The sequence below is a fragment of the Lycium barbarum genome, chromosome 10, assembly GCF_019175385.1.
Source record: "Lycium barbarum isolate Lr01 chromosome 10, ASM1917538v2, whole genome shotgun sequence".
Lineage (NCBI taxonomy): Eukaryota > Viridiplantae > Streptophyta > Magnoliopsida > Solanales > Solanaceae > Lycium > Lycium barbarum.
In genome coordinates this window covers 58,806,100-58,812,086 of record NC_083346.1, presented here as the reverse complement: position 1 = coordinate 58,812,086, position 5,987 = coordinate 58,806,100, and the positions used below count along the sequence as shown (strand labels likewise).

Sequence of the window (5,987 nt, the reverse complement as noted above, 5' to 3'; positions counted from 1 at the left end):
CCGTGCAACCTCGTCCCTAAGGTGTCGACATTCAGCGGTCCGATTATCGCAAAATAGGCTCAAATCCCTCTAGCTGGATCCAACCTCATTGGTCTGGGTGTTTCGCGCCATCAATCTTACTTATTACTGTGATCAACTTTGAAATTATATTCCAAAAACCTCGAATTTTTAATATTCTTTGTAAATAAATCAAATGTTGCAGATTTGGACTGCAACCCTAGTCTACTTTGACCCGAATCAAACTTTTTGTCAGAATTTGGCCTCTCATATTGATTATTTTGATTTCATTCTGGTTTTATAACGACCCGCTTGGTCGTTATAGTATTTTCGATACTTTTGACCGCTTCTCTGAGCTTGTTTAATTCACAGTTGACCCGAAGGGACCGTTAACACGCTTCCTGAGGTATTTGGATAGGATTTGGGAGACTTTTTGAGAAATTTGGGCATAAAGCGGAAAAGAGTAGACCCAAAATTGACTTTTAGGTAAACAGACCTTTTTTGGAAATCCGTCGATTTCGAGAGGTCCGGATGGTCTTTTAGAACTGGTGTGTATATTCGGTTCGGTTCCCAATGCACTCGAGTCCATTTTGGGACTTGGGCTGGGAAGTTGATTTTGAGGTATCGGGGGTTGACTCGGTCAACGAGACCTCTATTAGGAATTTTGAGGCCACGAGTGCATTAGTAGCGTGTTTTTATGTGTGTCTGTGTATGTGGTATGTCAGCAGATGTCCTCGGGTGATAGTCTAGATTTTTGATGTGATTGTGATTATTTTGGGGAATTTCTAGTTCTTGTGCACACTATAGCGGCACTAGTACCGCATGAGCGGCACCGCTATAGTGGTGGACTTGCTGCCACAGCAGCCTAGTGCTATGTTGGCTGACCGCCGTAGCGGTCTGAGTGGGCGTCGAAGCGGGACCGCCGTCGCGGTCCCGTTGTCGCAATAGCGGTATCGGGTAGATAATTTCATTAACTGACTATTAAAGGCCCTAAGTCCCTCATCCTTTATTATTTTGACTTTAGAGTTTTTGAGAGATTTTCAGGGTGATTCTTCGGGGAAACTCATTGTGGTAAGTTCTTCTATCTCCTTTGCTATTCCATTTTCCATAATCACCTTAGGATTCCTTTATCATGATAGTTCATTAAGAGTGATGATTTAAAAGACGGTTCAATGAGTTCTTCTTTCTAGGCTTCTAAATCTTGCTTTATTCATTAGGCTAGCTTCATTAAGCATGGAATTGATGATTAGAACCTATTATTGCATGATTCCTTCCTAATTAGTGGCCAAATTATAGATTTGGAGTTAGGGTTTATACCCAAATTTGGGGATTTTTTCTAGAATCCAAATTTGAGTAAATTGTTGGTTCTTCTAGCTTGATATTGATGGAAATTGATCACCTAGAGCTTTAATTTCATGTTGAGACCTATAGATTCCTAATTTCACCTTTCTAGTTCATAAACCCTATGCCATATGTTGGGAATTTGAGTCTTGAATAGAAGTAGGGTTTGAATGATTTTCTTCTTGATTCTAATTCGATGATTCGGATATGTTAGAATTTCACTATCTCGAGGCTCAAAGGAAAGAAAAGACTAAGGTGTGATTGTTGGAGACTTTGTTAATATCTTTCTTTTCCAAATCTGGAATTAGAATCAGCATTCCTTCTAGACCTGTCATGGTTCCGACTCCGACCAGTTGACCCAGCCAGTAACCCGAACTAGTCATCTTTCACTCGAATTTTTTAGTCATACTTATTATGAATATCCGCCTATGTTGTAGCGGGAAACTCCAATAGGTTTTCTTTCAATTTCAATGAGGCACTTGAACTTTTAGGATTCAATCTCTTGGTGAATGCCTCTACTGCCCATACGTCCCGGACAGCTGCCAACAACATCCGTTCATTCTGGAACCTTATAGCAAATTCACGGAGCAACTCCGCATCGCCTTGAGCAATCTTCAAGATATCCGCTTTTCTCGCTGACACCTTCTTTGCTCCAGCATGTGCTTTGATAAAAGCATCTGCGAGCATTTCAAAAGTGTCACACCCCGACCTTACTAGGGTGTGATGGGCACCCGACCCCATATCTGGAGCCGAGCGAACCCGCTGACTCTTATTACATAAATAAACTCTGGAATCAATTCAGAGTAAAATGCATAGTAAGCTCTCAATTTTTTTTTTTTTTTGGAGAGTGTATCATCATATGGAACGCGTGACATGAAACGTAATAACATATTGACAGGCGAAGCCGTCTACAAAGCTGACGCTCTATTCCCACGACCCTGTCTGCAAAGTCTCTAACTGCAATCGGAAACCATGGCACATATACACTGACTCGGCTACACTCCCGGGCTAACTGGAGCTCGCCAACTTCGCTGGAACATCTTCTATAAGGGCCTCAACTCATCTGGGTGTACCTGCGCGGCATGAAACGCAGCCCCCGAAGAAGAGGGGTTAGTACGAGCAATGTACTGAGTATGTAAGGCATGAACGACAATACAAGGAGAGGTACCAGTGCAGATAATCACAAAGGAATCATATGGCATATCATATGGAACATATCATGTCATACCATATCGTGTCATATCATATCATGTCATATCATGTCATATCGTATCATATCATGTCATATCATAGCATATCATGTCGTATCATATCATATCATGTCATATCATATCATATCGTATCCTGTCGTATCATATCATATCATGTCATATCATATCATATCATATCATATCATAGGGAGTCATATAGCGTATCATAGGCTGATTGAGATACCTGTACATATGAATGCCACTTAGGGCAGAAACCATGCATGCTTATCGGGTCATATCATATCATAGCACCGAACAAGTCGGCTCGCCCACATTGCGCCGAAATATGTCGGCTCGCCCATATATCCCGCGTCCGGGCATCCCGCGTCCGGGCATCCCGCGTCCGGGATGATAATGCCAGCTGACCAGGTGGCGATGAAACATGTGTCCCTTCCCCATATCCCCATATACATGTATCCCTTCCCCCCTCCCATATACATATATAGCATGCATGAGAGCCCAAGGAAAGTCATGTGTCTATCGGAGTGACGTAAGGTCGGTAACCTCCGATTGTATTATGGAATCATCATAGTCGTCATGTCACGCCTTGAAGGAACAATTATAAGGCGAGACTATCACTGAAGAACATTATCTCGGGAAAACATAAAACAGGATCATAACATATTACTTCATATACTTTAAAACCTTCAAAATAGTCATTATCCAAAAGTAGCTTAACATTTCATATCGTCGTATTCATGGTAAGAATATATACTTGGCATATTCGTCATAGACACTTTCTCATGTCTGGCTTCATTATTGTCATCATAACTCCGTAGTCGTTGTTTTAGTTATAAAAACTTTTAAAAACGTAAAACTTGGATTTTGGAGAAAAATGTATATTTTGGAAAACATTTATAACTTTTGGAAAGGAAATCATGGTTTGAATTCATAACTTCTAGCTTTTGAAAACGAGGACGTTATGGGGAACATTTATAAGACTACATCATAGGATTCATGCCATAGAAAGAAAAGGGCTTAGCCTTAACATACCTGCGCCGCGCCTTACTAGCTACGCTTATTCGTCCAACTTGTTAATCTACATTCAAAGGAGTCCACACATTCGTTAGATCCTTTGTCATATACTTGTCTTAACCTTTCAAACACATTCATTTATATTCTGCCGAAATTTCGGCAGCATCTCCCCTGTAAATACACCACCCCCGAGATTCTAACTCGGCCAAATTTAACAACAACAATCCGAGAATGGAACTCGGCCAAACCAACAACAATATTAGCAATGTATTCTAGCAACATTCCAACATTTAATTCAATTCAATTCACATAATCTTTCAACCAATCCACATATTACTTTGCCCGAAACCGTCCAATTCAACAACAACCATGCATGTCATCATCATTCATGTATGCTAACTTCAACAACGACCTCCATTCTTCATCACATAATCCATAACAACGACAACTAGAATGTCAAATAACATCAATTTACCTTAGCTTACCAAAACGCCTATTATTTGACCATAACCACTTCCTACATATTTTCATGCATTTTCATCCATCTTTTCTATATATTACAACAACAAACAACATACTTCATATAATTAATTCAATCCTCTCACACAACACAACACATATACATGGCCAACACTACTCCATACGGCTACCATTCCAACATATTATATTCATGGTTTTTCATTCATTTTACATTATGGATTTCACCATACAACAATTAAACTTCTAAATAAAATCATTTCATCTTGTCTACACAATACTACACATATTCGGCCATACAACAACATTATACACATCTTTATGAATTTCACCCATTTCTTGACATTACAATCACAACCAACATACTAAATACTCTTAATCCATTCTTCCTACACAACACACCACATGCACCACACGGCCACATCTCTATATGCATGTTTTCATGTTTTTCATCCCTTTTACATTATAGAATTCATAACACAACAATCAAATTACTAAATAATATTAATTCATCATTTCAGTCCAACACCACATATATTCGGCCAACATACAACTCACCACAACTTCATGAACTTCCTTCATCTACACACTCCACAACATACATAATCATCTATAACATATGAAAATAAGGTTTAAACCTTACCTTAGCACTAGTTCCTTTTCCCGGCTAGAACCTCATTTTTGCGAAACGAATGATTCACTTGTTCCAACGAATACTCCACGTTGTAGAGAACCTTCCACTTAGTATAAAAGCTTGAAAGAAATAATTTTTCTTGATCAAATCTCCCATGGCCATGCTTGGCCATACCTTGGCCGAACCCTCTCTCTTTCTTTCCCCTTTTTTTTTTGTTGTTCTTTCTTTCTCTCTAATTTAATTATGAAGACCTCTTATGTATATATATATATAGGTCTTCCATCACTTATCCATATTTGCAATTTAGTCCCCCAATTATGGTCACATGCCCCATTTCTTTCTTTTCTAGAATTCTCTCCCTTTTTCTTGATGTTTCTTTTCTTTTCTTGATTTTTCCTCACTTGGTCAAAGAAGACCAAGTGTCTTCTTTCATACACTTTAGTCCATCTATATTTACACTTTGCCCCCTTCACATATAAAATGACCACATGCTCCTTTCTTTACTTACTTACTTATTTATTTATTTATTTTTATTTTTTCTAGAATTTTCTTGAACTTTGTGAAATTACCATTTTACCCCTAGCCTTCCATAATATCACCATGGTTCTATTTTGCGAATTTCCTTTTTCGCCCTCAACCTTTCTTAATATTTCCATAATACTAATGTTGTGAATAATATTTATAACCCACTTGTTCATTGAAATACATTTGGAAGATGGTCATTCCCTTAACTTCGTTACGACTGCCTTGGAATATCCGAACGTATAAAATACGGGATATAACATCCTCCCCCCCTTTAGAACATTCGTCCTCGAATGTTCAACCGATCTTATGGGGTGTTATAATACTTCGGGAGGATCTCTTTTGTGGTCGACCTTTCCTTCAGGCTCACTCCTTATCCTTTACCTTATTTCTTTTATAATCGTACTTCTCGGTTTTTTTTTTTTACATGAATCTTCTTCCCGTGTCATGGGTTTTCTAATTTGTTGAGCCAACGTATTATCCTTGTCTTTCTCCGATCGTCTCTTTTCTGTTACTGTTTCGTGACCATATCTTAACAAAAGCCACACCTTTAGATTCTTACTACAACTCTTAGAGTCTCTTTTCGTGTCTCTCGATACAGGTATACTTGTCTTTGACTTCATGTGGTGGTGCTCATTTCGTTCATCGTTATTCCTTGTAAGCCTAATATGGCCTCCCCCCCCCCTCCCCCCTTAAGGGGTCCCTTATATGCCAATAGGCCTTTCACTTGCTTAGCTCTCTTGCTCGTAATTCTTCCTTGACTACGTGTTCGTATTGTAGCTGTGCATCCA

At 39.0% G+C, this 5,987-nt stretch overlaps 1 long non-coding RNA gene across 1 annotated transcript; it reads right to left on the bottom strand.

Moving 5' to 3' along the window:
* Window positions 1-1,894: 1,894 nt before the first annotated feature.
* LOC132615482 (uncharacterized) lies at window positions 1,895-5,470 on the bottom strand. Its single transcript, XR_009572710.1, has 3 exons — window positions 4,684-5,470; window positions 3,582-3,627; window positions 1,895-2,411 (listed from the first exon to the last, which is right to left on the bottom strand). It is a non-coding gene; the product is annotated as an uncharacterized LOC132615482 (long non-coding RNA).
* Window positions 5,471-5,987: the final 517 nt, after the last annotated feature.